Source organism: Bufo bufo, unplaced genomic scaffold (genome assembly GCF_905171765.1).
Source record: "Bufo bufo unplaced genomic scaffold, aBufBuf1.1, whole genome shotgun sequence".
Classification (NCBI taxonomy): Eukaryota; Metazoa; Chordata; class Amphibia; order Anura; family Bufonidae; genus Bufo; species Bufo bufo.
In genome coordinates this window covers 1-12,316 of record NW_024400037.1, presented here as the reverse complement: position 1 = coordinate 12,316, position 12,316 = coordinate 1, and the positions used below count along the sequence as shown (strand labels likewise).

The 12,316-nt window shown below is 39.0% G+C and overlaps 13 non-coding genes across 13 annotated transcripts; all 13 read left to right on the top strand.

The window, feature by feature from the left end:
* Window positions 1-520: 520 nt before the first annotated feature.
* On the top strand, window positions 521-593 carry TRNAT-UGU. Its single transcript has one exon. It is a non-coding gene; the product is annotated as a tRNA-Thr (tRNA).
* Window positions 594-1,589: 996 nt separating this feature from the next.
* On the top strand, window positions 1,590-1,662 carry TRNAT-CGU. The gene has a single exon. It is a non-coding gene; the product is annotated as a tRNA-Thr (tRNA).
* Window positions 1,663-1,929: 267 nt separating this feature from the next.
* On the top strand, window positions 1,930-2,002 carry TRNAT-UGU. The gene has a single exon. It is a non-coding gene; the product is annotated as a tRNA-Thr (tRNA).
* Window positions 2,003-2,988: 986 nt separating this feature from the next.
* TRNAT-CGU lies at window positions 2,989-3,061 on the top strand. Its single transcript has one exon. It is a non-coding gene; the product is annotated as a tRNA-Thr (tRNA).
* Window positions 3,062-3,516: 455 nt separating this feature from the next.
* TRNAT-UGU lies at window positions 3,517-3,589 on the top strand. The gene has a single exon. It is a non-coding gene; the product is annotated as a tRNA-Thr (tRNA).
* Window positions 3,590-4,575: 986 nt separating this feature from the next.
* TRNAT-CGU lies at window positions 4,576-4,648 on the top strand. Its single transcript has one exon. It is a non-coding gene; the product is annotated as a tRNA-Thr (tRNA).
* A 459-nt stretch (window positions 4,649-5,107) lies between these two features.
* Window positions 5,108-5,180, top strand: TRNAT-UGU. The gene has a single exon. It is a non-coding gene; the product is annotated as a tRNA-Thr (tRNA).
* A 984-nt stretch (window positions 5,181-6,164) lies between these two features.
* On the top strand, window positions 6,165-6,237 carry TRNAT-CGU. Its single transcript has one exon. It is a non-coding gene; the product is annotated as a tRNA-Thr (tRNA).
* A 412-nt stretch (window positions 6,238-6,649) lies between these two features.
* On the top strand, window positions 6,650-6,722 carry TRNAT-UGU. The gene has a single exon. It is a non-coding gene; the product is annotated as a tRNA-Thr (tRNA).
* Window positions 6,723-7,707: 985 nt separating this feature from the next.
* TRNAT-CGU lies at window positions 7,708-7,780 on the top strand. The gene has a single exon. It is a non-coding gene; the product is annotated as a tRNA-Thr (tRNA).
* Window positions 7,781-8,236: 456 nt separating this feature from the next.
* On the top strand, window positions 8,237-8,309 carry TRNAT-UGU. The gene has a single exon. It is a non-coding gene; the product is annotated as a tRNA-Thr (tRNA).
* Window positions 8,310-11,698: 3,389 nt separating this feature from the next.
* On the top strand, window positions 11,699-11,771 carry TRNAT-CGU. Its single transcript has one exon. It is a non-coding gene; the product is annotated as a tRNA-Thr (tRNA).
* A 455-nt stretch (window positions 11,772-12,226) lies between these two features.
* TRNAT-UGU lies at window positions 12,227-12,299 on the top strand. The gene has a single exon. It is a non-coding gene; the product is annotated as a tRNA-Thr (tRNA).
* Window positions 12,300-12,316: the final 17 nt, after the last annotated feature.

The window sequence follows — 12,316 nt, the reverse complement described above, 5'->3', positions numbered from 1 at the left end:
GAAATTTTTGGCCCCGTTTTCAACAGGCCATCTGGGCGGTTTTAATTGGAGTCATGGAGTCAAATACCACTTCTCACGGTCAGTTTGTATGTCAGAGTGGACAGCATCAGTCTTCACATAGTAGGATTTTGAACGCTGGTTTTGCAAATCAGGTGCCTTGTACTGGACCAGCAATTACTATGCCATGTGCTACAAAATGTGCTACTATCTTTTTCATCAAAAAATAGACTTTTAAGATGAACATCTTTGCATCTGATTCTGAAACCTTTGGCCCCTATGTTAGACTATGATGGCACACGTTTTGTGTTGAAATGCGAAATGATGACTGACTTACATCGAATTCTCTGAGCTCTTCCTCACATTTAGGTCAGGTTGGCCAAACAATGTAAAGTTCTATGTCCCATAAGAGCCCTGTTTCTCTTAAATGGTTTTGAAGGTCTTTGATTTTTTTCAGTTTATAGGGCAAAAAGATACACCTGGACAGAATGGAAAAAATCCATTGGGAAAAGCTGTGCATGGTGGCTTCATAGCTCAGGGGTTAGAGCACTGGTCTTGTAAACCAGGGGTCGTGAGTTCAAATCTCACTGGGGCCTACATCTTTAGTCTGATGTGAGTATGGTCTTATCGATGACCCATTATGACTTCAGGATCATCAAGGGTCCTCCAAAATGTCTTGTTTTCAACTATTTGAATATTAAGCAAATATGATGCTGGACTACTTCTCACAGTCCAGCTTTTCTTAAATGCTTGTATGTTTGAGTGGACAGCATCAGTCTTCACAGACTAATATTTTGAGCGCTGGTTTTGCAAAAAAGGTGCCTTGTACTGAACCAGCAACTATTCAGCCATATGCTACAAAATGTGCTACTTTCTTTTTCATCAAAAAATAGACTTTTAAGATAAACATTTTAGAATCTGATTCTGAAACCTTTGACTAAGGTTTAACAGTACAGCTGGGCAGTCTTCTCTGGAGTCATGGAATCAAATACCACTTCTCACAGTCCAGATTTTTTTAAATGTCTGAGTGCACAGCGTCATTCTTCGCAGACTATGGTGTTGAGCACTGCTCTTGTAAACCATTTGACTTGTAATAAACCAGCAACTGCTATGCTGTACAGTGGACAAGGAAATGTTCTACTCTTTCTTTTTCCACACAAACAATAGACTTTTGAGATGAATATTTTTGAATCCCATTCTGAAATTTTTGGCCCCGTTTTCAACAGGCCATCTGGGCGGTTTTAATTGGAGTCATGGAGTCAAATACCACTTCTCACGGTCAGTTTGTATGTCAGAGTGGACAGCATCAGTCTTCACATAGTAGGATTTTGAACGCTGGTTTTGCAAATCAGGTGCCTTGTACTGGACCAGCAATTACTATGCCATGTGCTATAACAGTGGAGAATATAATATAATAAATATGGTAATATAATTATCCGTAAAAAATAAATAGACTTTTAGGTTGAACTTTTTTGAATCTGATTCTGAAAAGTTTGCCTTTCTTAAATGTAGCTGAAGATTTTTCCTTGTCTGAAGTTTTTAGATAAAAAAAGCCTTGGTCAGAAAACACACGTTCAACTTGTCTGTTGTTTGGCTTCATAGCTCAGGGGTTAGAGCGCTGGTCTCGTAAACCAGAAGTCGTGAGTTCAAATCTCACTGGGGCCTCTTTATTCTGAAACCTTTGGCCCCTATGTTAGTCTATGATGGCACACGTTTTGTGTTGACATGCGAAATGATGACTGACTTACATCGAATTCTCTGAGCTCTTCCTCACATTTAGGTCAGGTTGGCCAAACAATGTAAAGTTCTATGTCCCATAAGAGCCCTGTTTCTCTTAAATAGTTTTGAAGGTCTTTGATTTTTTTCAGTTTATAGGGCAAAAAGATACACTTGGACAGAATGAAAAAACCATTGGGAAAAGCTGTGCATGGTGGCTTCATAGCTCAGGGGTTAGAGCACTGGTCTTGTAAACCAGGGGTCGTGAGTTCAAATCTCACTGGGGCCTACATCTTTAGTCTGATGTGAGTATGGTCTTATCGATGACCCATTATGACTTCAGGATCATCAAGGGTCCTCCAAAATGTCTTGTTTTCAACTATTTGAATATTAAGCAAATATGATGCTGGACTACTTCTCACAGTCCAGCTTTTCTTAAATGCTTGTATGTTTGAGTGGACAGCATCAGTCTTCACAGACTAATATTTTGAGCGCTGGTTTTGCAAAAAAGGTGCCTTGTACTGAACCAGCAACTATTCAGCCATATGCTACAAAATGTGCTACTTTCTTTTTCATCAAAAAATAGACTTTTAAGATAAACATTTTAGAATCTGATTCTGAAACCTTTGACTAAGGTTTAACAGTACAGCTGGGCAGTCTTCTCTGGAGTCATGGAATCAAATACCACTTCTCACAGTCCAGATTTTTTTAAATGTCTGAGTGCACAGCGTCATTCTTCGCAGACTATGGTGTTGAGCACTGCTCTTGTAAACCATTTGACTTGTAATAAACCAGCAACTGCTATGCTGTACAGTGGACAAGGAAATGTTCTACTCTTTCTTTTTCCACACAAACAATAGACTTTTGAGATGAATATTTTTGAATCCCATTCTGAAATTTTTGGCCCCGTTTTCAACAGGCCATCTGGGCGGTTTTAATTGGAGTCATGGAGTCAAATACCACTTCTCACGGTCAGTTTGTATGTCAGAGTGGACAGCATCAGTCTTCACATAGTAGGATTTTGAACGCTGGTTTTGCAAATCAGGTGCCTTGTACTGGACCAGCAATTACTATGCCATATGCTATAACAGTGGAGAAAAAAGTGTGCTCTTTCTTTATCCGTAAAAAATAAATAGACTTTTAGGTTGAACTTTTTTGAATCTGATTCTGAAAAGTTTGCCTTTCTTAAATGTAGCTGAAGATTTTTCCTTGTCTGAAGTTTTTAGATAAAAAAAGCCTTGGTCAGAAAACACACGTTCAACTTGTCTGTTGTTTGGATTCATAGCTCAGGGGTTAGAACGCTGGTCTCGTAAACCAGAAGTCGTGAGTTCAAATCTCACTGAGGCCTCTTTATTACCTTAGGTTAATGTAAGCGCAACACTGCTTAAGATCTGAAACAGTATGTAGGATCAACGAGGATCTTTCAAAGTGTTTTCTTTTCAGCTATCTGAATTCTAAACCAGCAACTATAATGCTGTAGTGCTGCACCAGTGGACTTCTTGTTTACACCAAAAAATGTACTTTTAAGATGAACATCTATGTATCTGATTCTGAAACCTTTGGCCCCTATGTTAGTCTATGATGGCACACGTTTTGTGTTGACATGCGAAATGATGACTGACTTACATCGAATTCTCTGAGCTCTTCCTCACATTTAGGTCAGGTTGGCCAAACAATGTAAAGTTCTATGTCCCATAAGAGCCCTGTTTCTCTTAAATGGTTTTGAAGGTCTTTGATTTTTTTCAGTTTATAGGGCAAAAAGATACACCTGAAAAAAAACCATTGGGAAAAGCTGTGCATGGTGGCTTCATAGCTCAGGGGTTAGAGCACTGGTCTTGTAAACCAGGGGTCGTGAGTTCAAATCTCACTGGGGCCTACATCTTTAGTCTGATGTGAGTATGGTCTTATCGATGACCCATTATGACTTCAGGATCATCAAGGGTCCTCCAAAATGTCTTGTTTTCAACTATTTGAATATTAAGCAAATATGATGCTGGACTACTTCTCACAGTCCAGCTTTTCTTAAATGCTTGTATGTTTGAGTGGACAGCATCAGTCTTCACAGACTAATATTTTGAGCGCTGGTTTTGCAAAAAAGGTGCCTTGTACTGAACCAGCAACTATTCAGCCATATGCTACAAAATGTGCTACTTTCTTTTTCATCAAAAAATAGACTTTTAAGATAAACATTTTAGAATCTGATTCTGAAACCTTTGACTAAGGTTTAACAGTACAGCTGGGCAGTCTTCTCTGGAGTCATGGAATCAAATACCACTTCTCACAGTCCAGATTTTTTTAAATGTCTGAGTGCACAGCGTCATTCTTCGCAGACTATGGTGTTGAGCACTGCTCTTGTAAACCATTTGACTTGTAATAAACCAGCAACTGCTATGCTGTACAGTGGACAAGGAAATGTTCTACTCTTTCTTTTTCCACACAAACAATAGACTTTTGAGATGAATATTTTTGAATCCCATTCTGAAATTTTTGGCCCCGTTTTCAACAGGCCATCTGGGCGGTTTTAATTGGAGTCATGGAGTCAAATACCACTTCTCACGGTCAGTTTGTATGTCAGAGTGGACAGCATCAGTCTTCACATAGTAGGATTTTGAACGCTGGTTTTGCAAATCAGGTGCCTTGTACTGGACCAGCAATTACTATGCCATGTGCTATAACAGTGGAGAAAAAAGTGTGCTCTTTCTTTATCCGTAAAAAATAAATAGACTTTTAGGTTGAACTTTTTTGAATCTGATTCTGAAAAGTTTGCCTTTCTTAAATGTAGCTGAAGATTTTTCCTTGTCTGAAGTTTTTAGATAAAAAAAGCCTTGGTCAGAAAACACACGTTCAACTTGTCTGTTGTTTGGCTTCATAGCTCAGGGGTTAGAGCGCTGGTCTCGTAAACCAGAAGTCGTGAGTTCAAATCTCACTGAGGCCTCTTTATTACCTTAGGTTAATGTAAGCGCAACACTGCTTAAGATCTGAAACAGTATGTAGGATCAACGAGGATCTTTCAAAGTGTTTTCTTTTCAGCTATCTGAATTCTAAACCAGCAACTATAATGCTGTAGTGCTGCACCAGTGGACTTCTTGTTTACACCAAAAAATGTACTTTTAAGATGAACATCTATGTATCTGATTCTGAAACCTTTGGCCCCTATGTTAGTCTATGATGGCACACGTTTTGTGTTGACATGCGAAATGATGACTGACTTACATCGAATTCTCTGAGCTCTTCCTCACATTTAGGTCAGGTTGGCCAAACAATGTAAAGTTCTATGTCCCATAAGAGCCCTGTTTCTCTTAAATGGTTTTGAAGGTCTTTGATTTTTTTCAGTTTATAGGGCAAAAAGATACACTGACAGAAGAAAAAACCATTGGGAAAAGCTGTGCATGGTGGCTTCATAGCTCAGGGGTTAGAGCACTGGTCTTGTAAACCAGGGGTCGTGAGTTCAAATCTCACTGGGGCCTACATCTTTAGTCTGATGTGAGTATGGTCTTATCGATGACCCATTATGACTTCAGGATCATCAAGGGTCCTCCAAAATGTCTTGTTTTCAACTATTTGAATATTAAGCAAATATGATGCTGGACTACTTCTCACAGTCCAGCTTTTCTTAAATGCTTGTATGTTTGAGTGGACAGCATCAGTCTTCACAGACTAATATTTTGAGCGCTGGTTTTGCAAAAAGGTGCCTTGTACTGAACCAGCAACTATTCAGCCATATGCTACAAAATGTGCTACTTTCTTTTTCATCAAAAAATAGACTTTTAAGATAAACATTTTAGAATCTGATTCTGAAACCTTTGACTAAGGTTTAACAGTACAGCTGGGCAGTCTTCTCTGGAGTCATGGAATCAAATACCACTTCTCACAGTCCAGATTTTTTTAAATGTCTGAGTGCACAGCGTCATTCTTCGCAGACTATGGTGTTGAGCACTGCTCTTGTAAACCATTTGACTTGTAATAAACCAGCAACTGCTATGCTGTACAGTGGACAAGGAAATGTTCTACTCTTTCTTTTTCCACACAAAAAATAGACTTTTGAGATGAATATTTTTGAATCCCATTCTGAAATTTTTGGCCCCGTTTTCAACAGGCCATCTGGGCGGTTTTAATTGGAGTCATGGAGTCAAATACCACTTCTCACGTCAGTTTGTATGTCAGAGTGGACAGCATCAGTCTTCACATAGTAGGATTTTGAACGCTGGTTTTGCAAATCAGGTGCCTTGTACTGGACCAGCAATTACTATGCCATATGCTATAACAGTGGAGAAAAAAGTGTGCTCTTTCTTTATCCGTAAAAAATAAATAGACTTTTAGGTTGAACTTTTTTGAATCTGATTCTGAAAAGTTTGCCTTTCTTAAATGTAGCTGAAGATTTTTCCTTGTCTGAAGTTTTTAGATAAAAAAAGCCTTGGTCAGAAAACACACGTTCAACTTGTCTGCTGTTTGGATTCATAGCTCAGGGGTTAGAGCGCTGGTCTCGTAAACCAGAAGTCGTGAGTTCAAATCTCACTGAGGCCTCTTTATTACCTTAGGTTAATGTAAGCGCAACACTGCTTAAGATCTGAAACAGTATGTAGGATCAACGAGGATCTTTCAAAGTGTTTTCTTTTCAGCTATCTGAATTCTATCAAAAAATAGACTTTTAAGATGAACATCTTTGCATCTGATTCTGAAACCTTTGGCCCCTATGTTAGACTATGATGGCACACGTTTTGTGTTGAAATGCGAAATGATGACTGACTTACATTGAATTCTCTGAGCTCTTCCTCACATTTAGGTCAGGTTGGCCAAACAATGTAAAGTTCTATGTCCCATGAGAGCCCTGTTTCTCTTAAATGGTTTTGAAGGTCTTGATTTTTTTCAGTTTATAGGGCAAAAAGATACACTTGGACAGAATGGAAAAAATCCATTGGGAAAAGCTGTGCATGGTGGCTTCATAGCTCAGGGGTTAGAGCACTGGTCTTGTAAACCAGGGGTCGTGAGTTCAAATCTCACTGGGGCCTACATCTTAGTCTGATGTGAGTATGGTCTTATCGATGACCCATTATGACTTCAGGATCATCAAGGGTCCTCCAAAATGTCTTGTTTTCAACTATTTGAATATTAAGCAAATATGATGCTGGACTACTTCTCACAGTCCAGCTTTTCTTAAATGCTTGTATGTTTGAGTGGACAGCATCAGTCTTCACAGACTAATATTTTGAGCGCTGGTTTTGCAAAAAAGGTGCCTTGTACTGAACCAGCAACTATTCAGCCATATGCTACAAAATGTGCTACTTTCTTTTTCATCAAAAAATAGACTTTTAAGATAAACATTTTAGAATCTGATTCTGAAACCTTTGACTAAGGTTTAACAGTACAGCTGGGCAGTCTTCTCTGGAGTCATGGAATCAAATACCACTTCTCACAGTCCAGATTTTTTTAAATGTCTGAGTGCACAGCGTCATTCTTCGCAGACTATGGTGTTGAGCACTGCTCTTGTAAACCATTTGACTTGTAATAAACCAGCAACTGCTATGCTGTACAGTGGACAAGGAAATGTTCTACTCTTTCTTTTTCCACACAAAAAATAGACTTTTGAGATGAATATTTTTGAATCCCATTCTGAAATTTTTGGCCCCGTTTTCAACAGGCCATCTGGGCGGTTTTAATTGGAGTCATGGAGTCAAATACCACTTCTCACGGTCAGTTTGTATGTCAGAGTGGACAGCATCAGTCTTCACATAGTAGGATTTTGAACGCTGGTTTTGCAAATCAGGTGCCTTGTACTGGACCAGCAATTACTATGCCATGTGCTATAACAGTGGAGAAAAAAGTGTGCTCTTTCTTTATCCGTAAAAAATAAATAGACTTTTAGGTTGAACTTTTTTGAATCTGATTCTGAAAAGTTTGCCTTTCTTAAATGTAGCTGAAGATTTTTCCTTGTCTGAAGTTTTTAGATAAAAAAAGCCTTGGTCAGAAAACACACGTTCAACTTGTCTGTTGTTTGGCTTCATAGCTCAGGGGTTAGAGCGCTGGTCTCGTAAACCAGAAGTCGTGAGTTCAAATCTCACTGAGGCCTCTTTATTACCTTAGGTTAATGTAAGCGCAACACTGCTTAAGATCTGAAACAGTATGTAGGATCAACGAGGATCTTTCAAAGTGTTTTCTTTTCAGCTATCTGAATTCTAAACCAGCAACTATAATGCTGTAGTGCTGCACCTGTGGACTTCTTGTTTACACCAAAAAATGTACTTTTAAGATGAACATCTATGTATCTGATTCTGAAACCTTTGGCCCCTATGTTAGTCTATGATGGCACACGTTTTGTGTTGACATGCGAAATGATGACTGACTTACATCGAATTCTCTGAGCTCTTCCTCACATTTAGGTCAGGTTGGCCAAACAATGTAAAGTTCTATGTCCCATAAGAGCCCTGTTTCTCTTAAATAGTTTTGAAGGTCTTTGATTTTTTTCAGTTTATAGGGCAAAAAGATACACCTGAAAAAAAAAACATTGGGAAAAGCTGTGCATGGTGGCTTCATAGCTCAGGGGTTAGAGCACTGGTCTTGTAAACCAGGGGTCGTGAGTTCAAATCTCACTGGGGCCTACATCTTTAGTCTGATGTGAGTATGGTCTTATCGATGACCCATTATGACTTCAGGATCATCAAGGGTCCTCCAAAATGTCTTGTTTTCAACTATTTGAATATTAAGCAAATATGATGCTGGACTACTTCTCACAGTCCAGCTTTTCTTAAATGCTTGTATGTTTGAGTGGACAGCATCAGTCTTCACAGACTAATATTTTGAGCGCTGGTTTTGCAAAAAGGTGCCTTGTACTGAACCAGCAACTATTCAGCCATATGCTACAAAATGTGCTACTTTCTTTTTCATCAAAAAATAGACTTTTAAGATAAACATTTTAGAATCTGATTCTGAAACCTTTGACTAAGGTTTAACAGTACAGCTGGGCAGTCTTCTCTGGAGTCATGGAATCAAATACCACTTCTCACAGTCCAGATTTTTTTAAATGTCTGAGTGCACAGCGTCATTCTTCGCAGACTATGGTGTTGAGCACTGCTCTTGTAAACCATTTGACTTGTAATAAACCAGCAACTGCTATGCTGTACAGTGGACAAGGATATGTTCTACTCTTTCTTTTTCCACACAAAAAAATAGACTTTTGAGATGAATATTTTTGAATCCCATTCTGAAATTTTTGGCCCCGTTTTCAACAGGCCATCTGGGCGGTTTTAATTGGAGTCATGGAGTCAAATACCACTTCTCACGGTCAGTTTGTATGTCAGAGTGGACAGCATCAGTCTTCACATAGTAGGATTTTGAACGCTGGTTTTGCAAATCAGGTGCCTTGTACTGGACCAGCAATTACTATGCCATGTGCTACAAAATGTGCTACTATCTTTTTCATCAAAAAATAGACTTTTAAGATGAACATCTTTGCATCTGATTCTGAAACCTTTGGCCCCTATGTTAGACTATGATGGCACACGTTTTGTGTTGAAATGCGAAATGATGACTGACTTACATCGAATTCTCTGAGCTCTTCCTCACATTTAGGTCAGGTTGGCCAAACAATGTAAAGTTCTATGTCCCATGAGAGCCCTGTTTCTCTTAAATGGTTTTGAAGGTCTTGATTTTTTTCAGTTTATAGGGCAAAAAGATACACTTGGACAGAATGGAAAAAATCCATTGGGAAAAGCTGTGCATGGTGGCTTCATAGCTCAGGGTTAGAGCACTGGTCTTGTAAACCAGGGTCGTGAGTTCAAATCTCACTGGGGCCTACATCTTTAGTCTGATGTGAGTATGGTCTTATCGATGACCCATTATGACTTCAGGATCATCATTATGACTTCAGGATCATCAAGGGTCCTCCAAAATGTCTTGTTTTCAACTATTTGAATATTAAGCAAATATGATGCTGGACTACTTCTCACAGTCCAGCTTTTCTTAAATGCTTGTATGTTTGAGTGGACAGCATCAGTCTTCACAGACTAATATTTTGAGCGCTGGTTTTGCAAAAAAGGTGCCTTGTACTGAACCAGCAACTATTCAGCCATATGCTACAAAATGTGCTACTTTCTTTTTCATCAAAAATAGACTTTTAAGATAAACATTTTAGAATCTGATTCTGAAACCTTTGACTAAGGTTTAACAGTACAGCTGGGCAGTCTTCTCTGGAGTCATGGAATCAAATACCACTTCTCACAGTCCAGATTTTTTTAAATGTCTGAGTGCACAGCGTCATTCTTCGCAGACTATGGTGTTGAGCACTGCTCTTGTAAACCATTTGACTTGTAATAAACCAGCAACTGCTATGCTGTACAGTGGACAAGGAAATGTTCTACTCTTTCTTTTTCCACACAAAAAATAGACTTTTGAGATGAATATTTTTGAATCCCATTCTGAAATTTTTGGCCCCGTTTTCAACAGGCCATCTGGGCGGTTTTAATTGGAGTCATGGAGTCAAATACCACTTCTCACGGTCAGTTTGTATGTCAGAGTGGACAGCATCAGTCTTCACATAGTAGGATTTGAACGCTGGTTTTTGCAAATCAGGTGCCTTGTACTGGACCAGCATTACTATGCCATGTGCTACAAAATGTGCTACTATCTTTTTCATCAAAAAATAGACTTTTAAGATGAACATCTTTGCATCTGATTCTGAAACCTTTGGCCCCTATGTTAGACTATGATGGCACACGTTTTGTGTTGAAATGCGAAATGATGACTGACTTACATCGAATTCTCTGAGCTCTTCCTCACATTTAGGTCAGGTTGGCCAAACAATGTAAAGTTCTATGTCCCATGAGAGCCCTGTTTCTCTTAAATGGTTTTGAAGGTCTTGATTTTTTTCAGTTTATAGGGCAAAAAGATACACTTGGACAGAATGAAAAAATCCATTGGGAAAAGCTGTGCATGGTGGCTTCATAGCTCAGGGGTTAGAGCACTGGTCTTGTAAACCAGGGGTCGTGAGTTTCAAATCTCACTGGGGCCTACATCTTTAGTCTGATGTGAGTATGGTCTTATCGATGACCCATTATGACTTCAGGATCATCAAGGGTCCTCCAAATGTCTTGTTTTCAACTATTTGAATATTAAGCAAATATGATGCTGGACTACTTCTCACAGTCCAGCTTTTCTTAAATGCTTGTATGTTTGAGTGGACAGCATCAGTCTTCACAGACTAATATTTTGAGCGCTGGTTTTGCAAAAAAGGTGCCTTGTACTGAACCAGCAACTATTCAGCCATATGCTACAAAATGTGCTACTTTCTTTTTCATCAAAAAATAGACTTTTAAGATAAACATTTTAGAATCTGATTCTGAAACCTTTGACTAAGGTTTAACAGTACAGCTGGGCAGTCTTCTCTGGAGTCATGGAATCAAATACCACTTCTCACAGTCCAGATTTTTTTAAATGTCTGAGTGCACAGCGTCATTCTTCGCAGACTATGGTGTTGAGCACTGCTCTTGTAAACCATTTGACTTGTAATAAACCAGCAACTGCTATGCTGTACAGTGGACAAGGAAATGTTCTACTCTTTCTTTTTCCACACAAACAATAGACTTTTGAGATGAATATTTTTGAATCCCATTCTGAAATTTTGGCCCCGTTTTCAACAGGCCATCTGGGCGGTTTTAATTGGAGTCATGGAGTCAAATACCACTTCTCACGGTCAGTTTGTATGTCAGAGTGGACAGCATCAGTCTTCACATAGTAGGATTTTGAACGCTGGTTTGCAAATCAGGTGCCTTGTACTGGACCAGCAATTACTATGCCATGTGCTATAACAGTGGAGAAAAAAGTGTGCTCTTTCTTTATCCGTAAAAATAAATAGACTTTTAGGTTGAACTTTTTTGAATCTGATTCTGAAAAGTTTGCCTTTCTTAAATGTAGCTGAAGATTTTTCCTTGTCTGAAGTTTTTAGATAAAAAAGCCTTGGTCAGAAAACACACGTTCAACTTGTCTGTTGTTTGGCTTCATAGCTCAGGGGTTAGAGCGCTGGTCTCGTAAACCAGAAGTCGTGAGTTCAAATCTCACTGAGGCCTCTTTATTACCTTAGGTTAATGTAAGCGCAACACTGCTTAAGATCTGAAACAGTATGTAGGATCAACGAGGATCTTTCAAAGTGTTTTCTTTTCAGCTATCTGAATTCTAAACCAGCAACTATAATGCTGTAGTGCTGCACCAGTGGACTTCTTGTTTACACCAAAAAATGTACTTTTAAGATGAACATCTATGTATCTGATTCTGAAACCTTTGGCCCCTATGTTAGTCTATGATGGCACACGTTTTGTGTTGACATGCGAAATGATGACTGACTTACATCGAATTCTCTGAGCTCTTCCTCACATTTAGGTCAGGTTGGCCAAACAATGTAAAGTTCTATGTCCCATAAGAGCCCTGTTTCTCTTAAATAGTTTTGAAGGTCTTTGATTTTTTTCAGTTTATAGGGCAAAAAGATACACCTGAAAAAAAACCATTGGGAAAAGCTGTGCATGGTGGCTTCATAGCTCAGGGGTTAGAGCACTGGTCTTGTAAACCAGGGGTCGTGAGTTCAAATCTCACTGGGGCCTACATCTTTAGTCTGATG